This window comes from Rhinolophus ferrumequinum, chromosome 28 (assembly GCF_004115265.2).
Source record: "Rhinolophus ferrumequinum isolate MPI-CBG mRhiFer1 chromosome 28, mRhiFer1_v1.p, whole genome shotgun sequence".
Classification (NCBI taxonomy): Eukaryota; Metazoa; Chordata; class Mammalia; order Chiroptera; family Rhinolophidae; genus Rhinolophus; species Rhinolophus ferrumequinum.
Genome location: NC_046311.1, coordinates 15,434,785 through 15,452,494, shown reverse-complemented (window position 1 = coordinate 15,452,494; position 17,710 = coordinate 15,434,785). Strand labels below are relative to the sequence as shown.

At 46.7% G+C, this 17,710-nt stretch overlaps 1 non-coding gene across 1 annotated transcript; it reads left to right on the top strand.

Annotated features, from left to right (window-relative positions):
• Nucleotides 1–608: 608 nt before the first annotated feature.
• On the top strand, nucleotides 609–680 carry TRNAE-UUC (transfer RNA glutamic acid (anticodon UUC)). The gene has a single exon. It is a non-coding gene; the product is annotated as a tRNA-Glu (tRNA).
• Nucleotides 681–17,710: the final 17,030 nt, after the last annotated feature.

The following is a 17,710-nucleotide window of genomic DNA, read 5'->3' as shown; positions in this document are numbered from 1 at the left end:
ATGAGTTGTTAACGTAGTGCAATGTGTGGATTTGTCCTTTACGGATTTGGGTGTTTCGGTTTTAATAATGCAAGGCCATCCCTAAACAAGATCTTAAAAACAGTTGTCTGCAAAGGACTTTTGCCCCAAAATGTAACCCATGGACTATTCGCGGTTTCATTCGTTCAGCCTTGTAAATACCAAATTGCAACTGAACTGTCCTGTGACCTAAAACATCGTGACTGGGAAAGTCCGGTCTAATGCAGGTCATCCTCGGCGCCAAACGGGAACTGAGACCTGGGCGCCAGGCTCATGACTCGCTCTGGGCTACCGAAAACATTCTTTTCTCAAATCTCACCGCGGAGCATTTTAACAGAGATTTTTGGAAACGCAGGCCGGCTGGAGCACCCCCGGGTGGAATGTGAGGGGTCGGGTCGCCCGTACCTCTCTGCGTGCTGACAAACCCCACGGAACCCACAGTAAGTGCAGCGTACCTGCAGAGCCGCGCAGGCGCGGAAGGCTGGCTGACGTGGAGGCGGGGCCGAGCCCGGGAGGCGGGGCCGAGCCCGGAAGGAGGAAGCAGACACAAATGATTCAGCACACTTGCACCTGCTGTGGCTGCTGTCGTCTCCCACATGGTCTAGCGGTTAGGATTCCTGGTTTTCACCCAGGCGGCCCGGGTTCGACTCCCGGTGTGGGAAGGCCCACCCTTTTAGAATCCCGCTGAGAAATTCACCACCTCTTCACGTAAGATCTTAGCAAAACGAACACACTGAAGCTAATTGTTGAAACCTGTAATTCCTTCCCGAGGGTGTGGATCCCTCAAAGCCCTTCCTGTGACTCAGCCCAGGAAAGCCTGCTCCTGTGGTGAGTGTAGGTATTTCTGCCCATCATATAATTCATTGAAAATGTCACAACAAATGATCATAAAACTATTAAGCAGAGGAGTGCTCTTCCAGCTTTATTGAGACACAGTTGACATAGAATATTGTGCGAGAGGAAGGTGTGAAACATGATTTCATGTATGTGATCAGCACAGTGGGTCGTTAACCCCCATCTGCTCACATAGTTACCATTTATTTTAGGCAAAGGGATTATGTTCTAGACAGTTCACTGACTTTTGTGTCCCCACGAAGTGTTTCTGCCCCAGGACAGAGGTGCTGAACAGGAGGGAGACACTGAAGGGGCGGGAGGGGCCACACCCAAGGCCGCAGGTGTTTGGCAGAAGGTGGTCCATGGAGCAGGGGTCACTAGGGCTGGCATTGCAAACTGTGGGACGTCTCCAAGTGCAGATGCAGGGGTGTGCATAGGAATGTAGGCCGTGAGGGGAGAATCCTGATCCACTTACCTAGCCAACTTCCCCAGAGCATGACATGGAGAAACTGAGGCACGGCATCAGCGTCTGTACAGAATCACAGGTGCAGTGATGCTGAGGTCAGCCCTTTTAGCAAAGTCAAACTTTCAGAAGCCAAAAGGGCCTTGAAAGCTTCTCATCTTCTAAGCCCTTTCCACCATGGAATGGAATATTTCTTTTCATGCATAGGCCTACGTGCTTTCAACTGTATTAGAAGACTGCATGACTAGTGGTCAGTGCAGGCAGTGCTGTCGCCTTTGAAAGTTCTATTGCTTGAACCACTCCTGCAGCTACTCACTGGGATTGATCAAATCATGGGACCAACCTCATGGTCCACCTGCTACTGATGTCTCCGGCTTGATTTGGACAACAAAACTGGTGGAGACAGTACCAGGGTCCTTGAACCATTTATAAACCAATGAAATGAGGTGCAGACAGAGAAGAGAGTATATTTATGGGGCAATTGTACTGTTTGTTTAGAGGCAGTTATGTCCATCTCTTGGGTGAATTGTAATTCTGTGTCTCAATTTGTATTGGAGACAATATAAGATTTGGCCATAAAGATCATTTCAGTGTTTTGTAAAAGTGTCCTCATAAAAAGCCATCAGACTGACTGCCTTCTCTTCATCCTCACGACCACCGTGCATCTCCACGGTGCCGCTGGCTTTGGCCCTGAGAGGCCCAACAGACTCACCCGGGGCTGGCCAGAGTGACAGATACAGGTGGGACTTCACATCTCAACTTTTGAGAAAGTGGTGAGAATGTTTCACTTACCTAAGATAATCCCATTATGCCACTCTTGTACAGAAATTAAATTATGTCCTTGTACAGAAATTCAATACAAGTGGAAGGCTAAGAAAGCCTGCCAAATTGCCAAAAGTGGCACCGTTCTGCTTGTTTTCTTGTTTGCCCTTGTCTTCTTTCCCATCCTTCATAGTCTTCTCCTTTCTGAGAGGGCTGGATCTCTGCAAACTTCATTTCCCAGACACCCCTTCCAGTAGATTTCTGATTAGCTTCTGTCCAAGGGAGGTACTTGTTGGAAGACTGGAATATGTCAAGAAAGCAGAGCAATTTTTTATGCTTCGCATGGGGTCTCTGGACTTCCCCTGATGGCTGCCAGCAAACACAGACTCCAGTGGCATTGGGGATCTGACGGGGCTGCTGTCATGAGCCACCGGCAGTGCCAGCAGTGGGCAGCTGTGGGCTCCACTAACCCTGGAATTTGCCACAGAGCATAATGTGTTTGAAAGTCAGGGTGTGGTTCCAGTGACAGTGATGGTGCCCAGCAGCGACATTCAGGGTGAACTCCTGTCCTCAGGAGCTGTTCCCCACCTCTCCTGTGTCATCCTTCCAGCCCTAAGTGGGCAGTGGCATCTGTGGTCACTAGTATCTGAACAATCTGATTTTTATCCCTGTTAGCTCCTCCAGCACTTCCAAAAAGTCTGTAACCAATGCTCTCTACTAACTTTCCTGTTTGAAACGTTTGTTTTGTTGACTGCAGACCTCTGGAGACAAGTGCTGTTATTGTGCACTTGCCATCTATTGTGACCCTCTAGTACCTTACCTTCAATAGACCCTCATCCCAGGAGATGCCAGGTTATAATTTAAGTAAATATCTTGCCACTACATATGTGAACCACCAGTATCTCATTTTCCACTAATACTAAGATCATAACTGTGTTTATGCCCAAGGAAAGATAACCAATTTTCATCTTTGAGTGTCTGTTTCCTGAAGGCACTGTTGACTACAAAACCTGTGTGGATAGATGTGTAGCTAGACAATCGGAAGACACTGCAGATATGTCTAATAGAAGAGCGAAGAGGAAGGAGATGGCAGTAGCAGAGAGTAGGAGCATGTCACTGCTGACATTATTGGAGCCTGCACGTAATGCAGCTGGAACCACCCAGGCTGTTTATTCTGCAGTCACACAGCCACTTGTGGTGGCCACCACTGAAGCATGCCACTGATTTACGTACATTGCCTCCACTTCTGGAACTGCTGAAGCTTGTGGACAGCTCCTGTTACCACAAGAAACGCCAAAGAGCCAGCCACTCTTCCCCAAAAGAGAAGAAATTGCCCCTCCCTCCTACTTTCCAACCTCCTATCATTTTCTCCAATTGACCGAGCCTAATCGGAAGCCAGCTGGCCAGGTGACCTGGAAATGTTTGTAAGATGAGTCTCCTGCAACACAGAGCAGAAGAAACAAGCCTGACATTGATCAGACTTAGCTTTACCACTTGTTTATCTCATGGTCTTCTCTGAAAGTACACATTTTGTTTTTGAGCTTACATAACAAACTACCCCCAAAGCATACTGGCTTAGAAACACCCCTATTATTTTGCTCCTAATTCAGGAAAGGCTCAGCAGTGCAGCTTTCCTGTTTCACAGGACACCTGCCAGTCACTCAATCATTTGGCTGGGATTCAGCTGGTGATTGGGCAGGGCTGAGGCTGGTCCTTCACTGGGTGGCACCTCCTTCCTCAGGGCTTCTCCAAGTGCTGTGAGCATCTCCAGTGTGGTGATCTCAAGGTACTTTCACTTTTTACATGGTGACTGGCTTCCAAGAGGAGGGATCTGGGAATGCCACTTCTCTGAAAAGCAAGAGAAAGGACTGACCTAATGTCACTTCTTCTATATTCTATTGGTCAGTGCAGTCTCAGACCAGCTCAGATTCAAGGGAGTGGAGAAATAGACTTTGCCTCTCAATAGAATAGAAGCATGTGCTTCCACAGAGAGAAGGAATGATGGAGGCCATCTTCGAGACAAGCTTGGTACTGTGTTCCCTGAAAATAAGACCTAACTGGAAAATAAGCCCTACCATGATTTTTCAGGATGACATCCCCTGAACATAAGCCCTAATGTGTCTTTTGGAGACAAAAAATTAATATAAGACCCACTCTTATTTCCGGGGAAACACAGTAACATCTGTGAAGATTTTTGTCTTATCAAGTCTCTTCCGGGCCTCCACACTTTCTCAGTATTGTCACCCACTATTCTCGCTCTGGGCTCCGAGTCCCTTTTCTGACTTTGTCTCTTGAGTGTCTTGTGCAGATGTGACAAATGGCCTTATTTATGGTCTCGGTAAAAGATGCTTCCTTTTTGTTGATAAAGCACAATGCTTATAACAAACACAAAAGCAATCGACCTTCTATTGAAACCTGCTTTATTAAAAGGCATGAGTTCTTCTTAATGTTCCCTGAGGGAGGCGCAAAACAACTGAAATTATCTTGTGGCGTATCATCTAAACAAGATGAGAATTGACCCATTTTCCTAATATTTGCATAGGCTGCAAAAATCTTAGTTTCTCATCATCTGGTTCTTCCCTTGCTGTTTGCATATCACACTTTCCTTTATAGGGCTATAGTTGTTTCACTCTGGTTTGGTTTTTAACAGAAATAAATCATTCATGGTAACGTATTAATAAACCCAATGAATTATTTAACAAGGGGTTAATAATATATCCACATTAAGATGAGAATAAGTATACCAAAATATATTACAGTATCCGCAGAACCAGCTCAAACCAGTCCCATCGTGTTTGACAAGGTGCTGGGCTGCTTTTCAGGGACAGCAGACCAGGACCACAAGTCAGGGAGCCCCAGCTGCTGCCACAGGAGACAACTGTGACCTCAGCTGCGCCCGGAACCAAAGTCTCGCCCCCACCACGCACACACGGAACCAAAGGCCCGGACACGACCGGAACTCGACACCGGAACCTTTCGGAAGCGGAGGGTCCGCTGCCCAGGAAGGGCCGTGCTGACGCCCCTTAACCGTAAATGGCCCAGCTCCCGGGCCTCCAGTTAGAGCTCGCCCGCCAGCACGTCTGCACGCCTGTCCCCTAAACCCTTACAAGCCCGCCTGGAACCCCGGCTCGGGGAGTTTGGAGCATCAGCTTCCCACGGTTCTGAGTGACCGCCATTCGTAGCAAAATGGCCGGTGTCTGTTCCCTGCAGTTGTCGGTGTCCGTTGTTTCCCGGTGGCCCGGCGCTTCCTGTCCTGCAAAACGACACTTCGCTATGTTTGGAGCGCGTCTTAAACACCAAAATTACCAACACAAAGCACAAAACTGTGAAAAAGCACAGAACGTGGCACTACATAGCGCGCGGGAACCTCGTTCGTAGCACGAGCTGAAACAAGATGGTGTCTCCGCGTTGAGCTTCGCCGGAAACGTGCGTCATGTTGCGCAGACGTTCCGCCGCGCAGGTCGCGCAGCGTGGGGCGGGGGAGGGCCGATCAATGTCACTGCTTAGGTGACTGTGAAAACCTGCAAACCGAGCGACGAGGGCCGACTGCACATGCGGCATGTTTAACACGTGTCGTGGTTTTTATATAAAGAAACTTTTAAATCATAAAAGACTCTCTTGATTGATTGGTTTGATAATTAATGAAACAGAGCTGGCCTATGATCAGTTAAAATAAACAACTGATGAGGAAATAAATTGAGTGTTGACTTCGTGCCGATGTGTTGCGATGCGGGTGGTGGCGACCTGGCCACTGTGTCCCTTGACGAGCACTTTACGCTCTGGGCAAGCAGGTGCGGGCGCAGTGACCAGTGCTGCGCAGGAGGAAGCAGAGGGGCGTCGGGCAGAGACGGGGGTGCAGACCGGGGGGCTCGGGCCGAGCTGAGCCGTGGGGGTGCGAGGCCGTGTTCTCAGCCGAGGCCTGAGCTGCTGGCGACGTGTCCTGACCCGCGGAGCCCCCTCGAAGTCGAGGCTGGTCCGGAAGGCAGGAGCGGGTCAGGAAATACCTGTGGGGTTCTAATCTGGGACAGTTCCACGGGAAACACACCGAGTGACTATTTAAATAACTTCCCTCGGTAGGTGACACGATGCGTTGAATTTCAAGCAGGTCCTTGTGATTGCTGGTTGGAAAGAGGACAGTAAGTAGAAGGGGGAGAAGGAAGGCAGCCCAAGTGGGAGGTCGTTCCTTCCTTACTCCGTGGTTCATTCCTTTCTTTGCTCCTCATTCAAATAGCACATACTTTTGGGGGGAAGTTAGTAGAGTTGCAGGCTCTGGGGACTTGCAACAAACAGCCGGAATGCACTGTATTTGAGGAGCTTGTATTAGGGAGGGGGTGAGGGTCTGACACAGAGTCCCCGGGGGTCCTGAGGTCTGTGGAGCAGGATGAAAGCAGCCTGCCCAGGGTGGGGAGCTGGGAGGGGAACCGTGGTCAGTAGCCAGTGGGTCACGTGGAGGTGACCTGGGAGCCATGAGGACAGATGTGCACAGATGAACACAAGGTCCTGGTGCTTTCAGAGTCATCAGGAGGTGGACAGCAGCACCTGCATTTGTACTGGGTCAGGACGGTGCAATCTCGGGAGCCGGAGTCTCCTGCGCTGCCTGTGATTGAGTGGGAGAGAGTGGGGACCGCTCAGGACCAGAAGGCACGAGGGGGCTGGATTTGAGAGGTGTTGGGCAGGAGAAGAAGTGAGTCGGGGTGAGGGGCCTGTCAGGCCTTCTGCTGGGACCTGCTGTGCTTGGATTCCTGTGCGTCCTGATTGGTTTAGTGCGAATTCCTGTGTGTCACCCTGGCATCCTAGAAAGAACCCTTCAGGCAGGGATGTCAGGGTTCCCACCTCACCGGGGGCTGAGGCCCAGGGTGGCCGAGGTGAATCTGTCACTTCCCCCAAGCCGGTGCTTAGCGGGCTGAGAGGGCCGCTGGCGCAGGATCCCGCACAGGGAAACACCCCAAAGTAGGAGCGGAGCACGGCCTGCGGCGAGGCGGAGGCCGAGGGACTGGCAGAATGAGGAGGGAAGGAGGACAGCAGGCAGTGGCGTCAGGATGCCTCAGCCCTGCCGGCTGCCTACCAGCCCACCTCGGGCTCCAGGCTCACCCAGCCTGGGACCAGCCCCTCGGGCATCTGGCTCAGGCGCTCTTGCTGCGCGCGCCTAAGAGGCTATTTGTTATCTGGAGCGCGGGCCAAGGGGTTGGAAAGCTCCTCAGGTCCTTCTCAGTGTGAAGCCAGGGCTGAGTGAGAGACCCAGTCCGCAAGGTCTCAGGAGCCCGACGCCTGGAGCCAGCTCAGAGGGAGGCGGGAACAGGCCGCAGAGGGTGCCCGCGTGAGCCGTTACCTACAGAGATGCGACCGCGGGATGTTTGATAACACTCCCAGGTTCCGTGGTGCCCTGGACTTGCCAACAGAATTTCCATGAGAAAAAGCAATTGTGCCTTTTTACACCCACAGAGACGTCGCTGGCCAAAGGGCCTGCCCAGGCGCCCTTCTGATGCTTTGCGCACTGGGGCACACACAGGCACCGGCCAGCCAGCCCCCCACACACACGCGGCACCACACAACCCCTCCCCCACCCTCCCTGCCAGCTCCCTGTCTGCTCCATAAATCACTGCGTTACGCAAATTGGGAGATCTGCCTGTAGCTCCCGTGGGGAGAAGTCACCCACAAATGTGCATTTCCATGGAAACCAAACGCAAAGGAAAGGAAGGAGAAATGAGACCTGCTGCCTCGTTTTCATCAGTGTCACCGCTGTCTTTACGCCTCCCCCATTTCTTTTAGTGTGCGCGCTTTTAGACCAGAGTGCTTTTGTTTTATTTTTCCTGGTGGGGTTCTCGGAGTGCAGTTTATTCAGTCTGGAAAAGATGATTTACTTAGAGTGCTTATCTTTGTGAAAAGCTATTATATGGCGAATGGTGGTCATTTTCTCAGTATTACTGAAGCAAGACAAGGAAGGGAAACTTCATCCCAGGAGGAGGACTGTAAGAAAGCTTTAGGAAGAACTTCCTGATTCATACGGTTATAAATTACTGCCACACAGGGACTGGAGGATGTCGCTTCTGGGAACTTTAATTGTCAGGTAGTGTATTCGTTTGCTGGGGCTTCAACAGCAAGCACCCAGCTACAGTTCTGGAGGCTGGAAGCCTGAGGTCAGGGCCGGCTCGTCGTTGGCTTGCCGGTGTCCTCGCGTGCTCTTCCCTCTGTGCGTGCCTGTGTCACGTACAGGTCTGACACCAGTCAGATTCGTGTAGGGCCCACCCTAACAGCCTCATTGTAAACTCATTCCTACTTTAAAGGTCCAATCTCTGAGGTACTGAAGGTGACGGCTTCACCATGTGAACTTCGGGGGAACCCAACTTAGCCTTACAGATAGATTCCATTTGGGGAACACGATGAAGAACCGAGCACAGGAGAGCTAGAAGAAACTTCCTCAGAAATCTGGCCTTAAAGACGGGATTTCACAGACAGGGCACCGTGGCCCAGGGCAGGCGATGGGATGCACAGCGGGGCTGAGCACAGCTCTGCAGGTACCTTCCCAGCCCTGGTAGGGCCTGCTGTAGACAGTGTGGAACTCTCCAGAACGTGCTGACACCAGGACAAGAGAATGTCATTCTCTCGTGACACAGGCTGGGTGACAGCTGCCTCTGTGAGTGAGTGATACTGCAGCCCCAGCCCCACCCCCAACAAGGAAGGGCGACACACTTCCGTGTGGATCAGTGGTCCTCCACAGGCTGCGCTGCTTCAAATCAACGTCGGAACATCTCCCCCAAACCATTTACATTTACAGTAATTATTGATAGATATGTGGTTAGTGTCATTTTAGTATTCATACTTTTATACATTTTTTTCCTTCTTGAAGAAGTCCCTCTAAGATTCCTTGTAATACTGGTTCAATGGTGATGAACTCTAGCTTTTTCTTCTCTGGGAAGCTGTTTGTCCTTTGATTCTAAAGGATACCTTTGCTGGGTAGAGTGACGTTGGTTGTAGATTCTTGCTTTTCATCACTTTGAGTTTTTCATGCTACTCCTTCTGGCCTGTGAAGTTTCTGTTGAGAAATTGGGTGACAGTCTTATGGGCACTGCCTTGTAGATAACTAACTGCTTTTCTCTTGCTGCTTTTAAGATTCTCTCTTTGTCTTTAATCTTTGCCATTTTAATTATAATGTGTCTCGGTGTGAGCCTCTAACTCTACCAGGGAAGAGAGTAACCAAAAGGCACAGATGAATTAATTTTTTCTCTTCTACAGCCATTTTTGTGGCAACTTAGCACTTTCTAGGGAACTTTCTTTTTTTTTCTTTTTTTTTTTTTTTTTTTTTTTTGGGTACATGCAGAATCATGAAGAAGATTTAGCTTCTTCTCATGGCATCTGCTCCCTGGAATCAGGAATCTTGACTCAAGGGGAATCTAGAAAGGGAGTGTTGTTTCTTATATTAGAAATATGACTCTGAATTCATTCAAAGAATGCTTCTAAACGATTATAAGAGCCTATTGTGGCACCATATTAAGTACCACACAACTTACGTATGGGAACCGTTATCTAATCAACTGCACTGCAGAATCCCAGGCTTAGTACACCATATTTAGTAGCACACTTAAAGGGATTCTTAAATACCCCATGTAGTATACTTATGCGAGTTTTAATGCCAATTTCTTTTACATTTTTTTCCTTTATTTTTAGTCTGCGTACTATTCTCTCAACATTCATGCAGCCTCACTCCCATTCTCACTTATCATAGCACGGGGACAGCCTTGTCCTATGATTTTCCACCAAAGTAGATATTTTCCTTTTCCTCCCTTCTTCCCTCCTTCCCTCCCTCCCGCCCTCCCTCCTCTCCTTCCCTCTTTCTCAGTCCTTGATAGGCATCACAGAGGTGCTAACAAGCAGTGCCTGCGCTCCTGGGTCTTCAGTCAGTGGACTGCACACGGCCTCTTGGCTGCTGGTCCATCTCAGGCTTCATCTCTCATGTTAAAAATATTTTGGAAGAGAAAACAAATGGTATTTTTTCAGAACTTCTTGTTTGTACGTCACTGGACTCAGGTTTTACTCTGATGTCTTTTTCTTTACACCTTTTTGACTGTGTTTTCAAGTCCTAAAGCTTCTTGGGAAATGCTTGGGCCAAAGAATATAAAATCAGGGTTTGTGGCTTCAGATTTAGAACTCCATGAGACACCCCTGGGTGAGGCTGCCTTTGACCTTCGGTGAAGGAGGAAAGACTGAAGAACAGGAGTCAGTGACTAGCCCCCATGAGTCACCACACTGGTACTGGTTGGTTGTCATTTGGATGGTGCCTTGGAGAGCTGTGCCCTGTGCCCTGTGTGGATGGGTGGAGGGTAACAAAGGCAGGCCTGCTCTGTGGTGTAGGTTTACATGCAGCACAGCGAGCTCCAGGCTGGACCTGCCTGAGTTTGTACAGCTGTCCCGAGCCCACCTCCCTGTGCCTGACCTCGGGGCTCTGCTGGCTTTGGGGAAAAGAAGCCTCATTCACCGGCCAGCTCCCTGCATTATAGGGCACAGAGGACGCCCCTTCTCCCTCGCTTCTCCAGCACTTTGAGCATCGTCATATCAAATCTTCTAACCCATAAATACAACACATCTCTGCGTTGATTTAGGCCTCTCATGTCCCTGAGAAAAGATTCTGAGAAACTTTAACCTCTTGAAATTTGTCATTTTTAATTTTTGTTGCTGTTGCATAGAAAAAAAGGACAGAGAAAAGCTCACGTGCTATGACTCCTGGAGCCCAAACCCTGACCCTTCTTTATCACCTTGGCTTCCTCAGGAAAAATAATTTCAATCTCCCTTTCAGTTACAATTTACCCATCAGTAAAATGGGTTTTGTATTTACTCCACGGAGATGTTCAATTATTTATCAGAATTATTTTAAAAATCCAAGGTGTCATTATCTTACCGTTGCTTTTATCTGTGAATTGTAATTTTAGTGTTTTCAGTATTCCTCTTTATATTTTCTTTTGCCATTAAGTTGGCAATAAAGGTAGTTGATTATACAAATAGTCTACAATTAAGGAACAAAGCAAAACCATCATTATAAAGAAATATATCCTGTGTGATCAGCAGCCCATAAAATTTTCTGCTGACTATTTTAAGACATAGTATCACTTTTAATTAACTTCGAGTGGGCTTTTCTATTATAAAGAATTAAACTCTCAGGTATACATTAAAGTACTGCTAAGCAAATTAATTAAAACCGAGGAAGTCAGGAAATGACATCTGGCATTAATCACGGCTTGTCTTATGAAATGGCGGGTTTGGAGGGACGCTGGCGTCTTGGCTCCATTTCCCTGAGGCTCAGTGTAGCCTCAGGTTTTGTTTCCTGTGTGGCTTTGGGTAATTTACACACATATATAAATCCTCAGATTGTTCATCTGTAAAATATAGATAAAAATAACCTGTACTGCACAGAGTTGCTGTACAGATTAAAGATACAGAGTGCCGGTAACATGTTTAGTCTAATACCTGGACAACGGTTATTACCATTATCAATCATTATTATTGGGTCACATGCTTCTCTCTTAGAACCTTGTTATTAAGAACCATGACTCTTTCTTTTTTATGTAAATTATGACATTTCTGGGAAAGTGGGTAAGAAATTCTCTGTATGACTTTTTTTGACTTTTACAACTCTGATTTACTTTTTTTAATTGCTAGCATCCCTTGAACTTCTGTACTAATTCCTTATAAGCTGCTTTTTTCCAGATTTTATTCGGCCTTACAGAGTATGAGTAAGAAAGCCAAACTCAGAGAATTTTATTCAACTGCAAATAAGTCTCTTCTACAATTTTCGTTAAAAAGATAGTGGATAACATTTTCAAAATACTTAGGATTTTATTTTTCAAGGCTAATCGACGGTGCTGTGCACAAGGTCTGTCTCTGCTCAGAACTGTGACTCAGTTCAACTAAAAGAATTCCAGTCTAACCGGTGGGTGCGACAGGGGACTTGACTGTTCTCTTTCCCCACGTAGGCAGCAATAATAAAGGAAAGAAATGTAACAAGGGGCAGAAACATATTCTTGTAGTAATAAGATAAGTACTAGTGGCAGTACCAGCAGTCATTAGATTTAATGTATTCCCAAAGATGTGTAAAACAGGTTTTCAATTCATCATCATCTAGTAAGGCCAGCATGCACCCAGGCCACCCAGGGAACAGCCTTTCTTTCTGGGGGACATTTGGGTCCCATTGATGCGCTGTGACTGTCACACCCCCCAAGTACTCTGTATCACACAGTGTAGACTCATCTGGTCATCGGTCACAGCCTCTCCAGTGTCCCCTGCACGCGCGTCTGCTCTGTCCTAGATCTCTGTCTCTGTCCTTCCCTGGCCATTGTCCCTGTCACAGCATGTCCGGGGGTGGAAAGCACTTTGGAGACGGAAGAGGTGGGGTTAGCAAGGCCAAGCAGATTTTCCGTCCTTGAATCCAGATGGGGAAACTTGGAGAGAGGGTTGAGTCAGGTGCAGGGGAATATGCCGAAAGGAGAGGCCATGGGAGTCAGCAGAAAACACACGACAAAGAAAAGCCATTCAGGTGGGATGTGCGCTTGGGGACAATACAAGTGTTACAAACGGAGCTGGGGATGCTGAGTGATCACAGAGAACGAAGACCAGCCTGCTCCTGCTGCCCGGGCTCTGAGCCTGTGGCGGAGGTCTGATGGCACAGTCGCAGCTCTTCGTTTTCTGTTAGGCGCGTCTGCACACCTTCCTGAGTGCCTACGAGATTTCCCCTCCCTTATTTCCACATTTATCCTTGTTAGCTAGGCCTGTGACAGGAAAGAGACTGGAAACACGTTTCTTCTCTGTCACCCAAGTGGCCCAAGTAACATGACAGCCCTGTGTCCCTCCGAGAATCAGCACTGTCAAAGGTAAGGCCCCCAATTCAGGGTAGCTCGAATGGCCTCATTAGGTGCTAGAATGTTCTTACATCTTCTGTTTGGGGTTGAGTTTCTTCTGGTTCCATAGGGGCCACCCGCCAGGAAGCTTTTATGGAAAGAAATTGCATACGGGCCAAAGTCTGCAAGTTTTTAGAGATTCATCTTCGTAGCCTTCCCTTCACGACTGGAAGTGCATGTAGCTGTGAAATATGTCACAGTGAACCCAGTGCAGGCACGAACCGAGCGAACCAATCAAAGGGATTGTCCTGAGACCTTCACAAAATTGTTATAGCCTTAAAATTTGGGAAAAATTAAAACATTAGTTAAACATGAAAACATTAAACGTTAGCATTTCTTAATGCAATTTAAATTCAAAATTTTAATGTAGTTAAAAATTTTAATATAATTAAACATTTCACTTTTAATGTTTTAATTAAAATTTTAATTAATTTTAAGTGCAGCGTGGATACCGTTGCCTCACCCACAGCCCATGCTCAGATTTCCTCAGTGTCCCGGGAATGTCCTTTATAGATATCGTTCCCCAGGCCCGACCCTGTCTGGGATCATGCATCGCTTTCAAGTGTCACCTCTTCACTTTCTTTCAACCTGGAGCTGTTCTACTACTGTTTTTCACTGCCTGTCTTTCCTTTTTTCCTTCATTTTTTCCAGCTTTATTGAGGTATAATGGAAATATGACATTGTGTAAGTTTAAGGTGTGCACTGCCATTAAAGCGTTAGGAGCTCTGAGAACTAAGGTGCTGATTTCACTGCACACGACTTTCCCGGAGCACTTGAAGATGTGCTTGCCTTTTCCTCGTGGCGTAAGGTCCGACACAGAGTGACCATCTTTTCTACACCCCGGTGAACTGTCACAGTCCCGTTATATGTGGCTCACTTCCGACTTTTTTTCCTTCCTGTTTTCAACGTCATGAAATATCTCTGAGTTCCTGTCGTGTCCATCTTTTGCTGGCCTCACTTCCTCTGAGACACATTCATCCCCTTTGTCACCACCACTTTGCTAATTCATGCCAGCAAGTCCCCCTCCACTGCAATTGTCAGGCTGCGTATCTAGAGCCCCTCAAAAAACAACAGTGTAGCTCTGTTCATTTTGCATTCAGTTGTCCTTCTGCCATTACCACTTGGGATTTACGTTTGCACTCTCACCCTCCTTGGCCGATTCCCTCTTTCCGTGATCCATTCTGGTCAGATGTCAGGTAGGTTTATCCCCAGCAGGTAAGGAGGCAGCTCCACGCTTCGCTGTCTGCGTGAGAGCGGAGAACTGATGCTTGGTGACCAGCTCCAGCCGACTTGAGCATGTTTCAGTTATGTACAGAGTGATCTGTGCACTGCAACGCTAGCGGCGGAGTTTGCAGTCCTGTGTCACTAAAATGTGTACATACAGGAACTGTACAATACAGGACTATTAAAAATGTGCAGAATGGCTGATCAGTGGTCCTCTTCCTCCTCGGTGTGGATGAGCCTGTTAAGCTCGCTGCAGATATCCGTGGGACAGGACGGTTGTCACAGGACCAGTCACCTGGGGCCACAGTGATTTAAGGAGGCGTTGGCAAGAAGGAAAGTCGGGGCTCCACTGGCCGGCTGTGCAAACGAGTGCCGACACTGTATGACCTAGTGCATGTGAGTGAGAAGTTGTCCACCCAGTTATGAAGCACCTTCCTCGTAGGATGCTTTTGAAGACGAGGCAGTCTGTGCAAAGTATTTGGTATCGTGCCTAAAAATATAGTGAAGGCGCCATAAACATACTTCTTACTACAGAGCCAGTAATGATTATAGCTAAGGTCGGCTGTCATCAACAGCTTTTCTTTCCCACATATATTTCAAGCTGCATGTGATGCCTTTTCTGCCCTAAAACACAATTTTTATTTTTGGCATATTTCTTCCGAACAAGATAGTAAGGTGTGATCCAAAGAATGATGTATTGCAACGCGAATCCTTCGGGTAAGACCTAGACCTGCGCTCTAACTCCAGGACAAACAAGCTGAGGGTCACTCACTTCCACATGCCCCGTGGGAGAGAGGTGGCAGCTCAGCAATGTGACACCAGTGTTGCGTGTTCTCTGGCAAGTGTTCAGTGTCCCTGGCATTGAGGACGACTGTCAGCCTGCAGGTTATTGGCTTCTGTTGTGGTGGAGACAGTGAGCCCAGCAGTCACGGCTTAGAAGGCAACACTTGCCACGTGGAAGCCAACTACAGCCAACTCTCAAAACACAATTGCAAGTCAGTCTGCTGCCTGGGAGAGAGATAAAATTGCCCAGTGACACAAAAGTTTTACAAACTTTTAATGTTCTACTTTCATGTATAGACAACATCCCAGGAGTTCCTTCAGAGATTAACTCTGAAGAGACTTGCTCCTTCGAGCTCGGTTTGGCGTTCCCTGTGCATGGCGGTCGTCTGTGCTGCGATCTCATGTTATCTGGAAAAAACACAGATGGGGCGTTATTTCCAGCCCCACAGTGTTTGAGTGCACACCACTCAATCGGCAGCATCGGCGGAAAATTGCTTTCTTGCTGTTGCTCATTAAAAAAATAAAAAATTAAAACAACATCCCTCCGTTTGTTTTGTCCCCATCTATTTGGTTTCATCAGGAAATATTTTTGAACAAGGATTATATATGTCTAGTTATTGAGAATTAACGGTCTTGAGTATTTCTGGGCAAATCTTGCCTATTCTATAAAAAGTTTTTATTGTCTTTAAATTGAATATAAAAGAGATACAAACTAGTATTTTTAAATCTATGTAAGATAAAATCTATAATAAAATTTTGCGTATAGATGAGTTAGTTTAAGAAAAAAATAATAGGACATCTGCCTTTAAAATACCCCACGATAGATGCTCTCCTGGCTCCCAGCTAATTCCCATCCTTGCACCCAGAGGCAGAGGAAACTACTGTACAGGATTCTGGAATTATCATCCTCTGACTTTTTTTGCAGCTATCAACACATAGTTGTATTCCCAAATAGTGCGTTACTTAGCTGTGCCTGTTTTTCTCAAGCTTTACTGAGAGAGTTGCCATATAGCATTGTGTCAGTTTAACGTGTAAAACACACACTTGTGTATTATGAAATGACTGTCACAGTAGGACAGTTAACACCTCCCGCATGTCACATAGTTACCATTTATTTTGTGGTGGGAACATTTAAGATATACTCTCTCAGCAAATTTCAAGCATATAATACAGTATTGTCACCTATTGTCATCATTCTATACCTTAGATTTCCAGAACTTATCCATTTTATAATTAGGAGCTTGTAACCTTTGATTTACATCTCCCCATTTCACCCACTTCTCAGCGCCTTGCAACCACCAGTCTACTCTCTGTTTCTATGAATTTGGCTTTTTTATATTTTACAGGTAAGGGAGGTCACATAGTATTTGTCTTTCTCCGTCTGACTTATTTCACTTAGCACAGTGCCCTCCACGTCCATCTATGTTGTTGCAGACGGCAAGATTTCATTCTTTCTCATGGCTGAATAATATTCCATTATATACATGTATATATGATACTCAGGTTGTTTCTACATCTTGACTACTGTGAATAATGCTGCAATGAATATGGGGGTGCAGATACTTCTTTTTGAGATCCTGGTTTCATTTCCTTCAGATAAATACTCACAAGTGCGATTGTTGGGTCGTGTGGTGATTTGAGGACGCTCCATACTGTTTTCCATAGCAGCTGCACCAGTTTACAATGCCCCCAACAGTCCTTGAGGGCTCCCTTTCCTCCACATCCTCGCTAACACTTGTTATGTTTGTTATGTTGTATCTTTTTGCTAATGGCCATTCTGACAGGTGAAGTGGTATTTTACTGTGGTTTTGGATTTCTCTGATGATTAGTGGTGTTGGATATTTTTTCATTCTACTAATAATGGTGTATTATATTTATCGATTTGCATCTATTGAACCATACTTGCATCCCAGAAATAAATCCCACTTGATCATGGTACATTTTTTGTCAGAAAACATAGGTTGCATGATGGCAATCTTTTAGAATTTGTTGTGACTCACTGCCCAGTATCTTGTCAACAAAAGTAATTTTGTGTTTGAAAAGGATGTGTACTTTATAGTAGTTATGTGTTCTGTATATGTTCTTTAAGTCAAACTTTTAAATTTTGCTATCAACTGTTGTATTGACTACTTATTTATTTTTGCCTCTTTGATCTGTAATTACTGAAAGTGGTGTCTTAACATCTTCTGTTTGTGTGGTGAATTTACCCATTTCTCCCTGTAATTCTGTCAATTTGACTTAATATGTTTTGAGACTATGTTATTAGTCCAGCAAAGGCATTCTTTATTTTTGTTAGTGTTTCTATTTCTAGCTTTCCTTTTTGTTCCTTCTTAGGATTTCCGTCTCTCTGCTGCCGTTGCCCATGTGTCCTGCCATGCTAGTCATCCCTTCACATGTTAATCGTAATTATTGTAAATCCTTGGTCTGATAAGACTGTCCCTGAGTCTGGTTATGATGCTTCTTTTGTCCCTTACAACTGTATTTTTTGCCCTTTATTGTATCATGTAATTTTTTTCTTGATAGCTGGACATAATAGAGTGGCTGAAGGAAGTGCTGAACATAGGTCACTGGCGGAGATGGCCAGGTGGCCACGGGAAGCACCCTCTGGTCCTGGGATTAAGCCCAGTCCTTCAGCGAGCCTACCTGTGCCTCTGGACTGTACCGTTCACACGTGCTTCCCAGCCTCCCCTCCGCCTTGTAGGTGGACAGATGGCGAGCATGGGCTGCACATCCCTTCCCC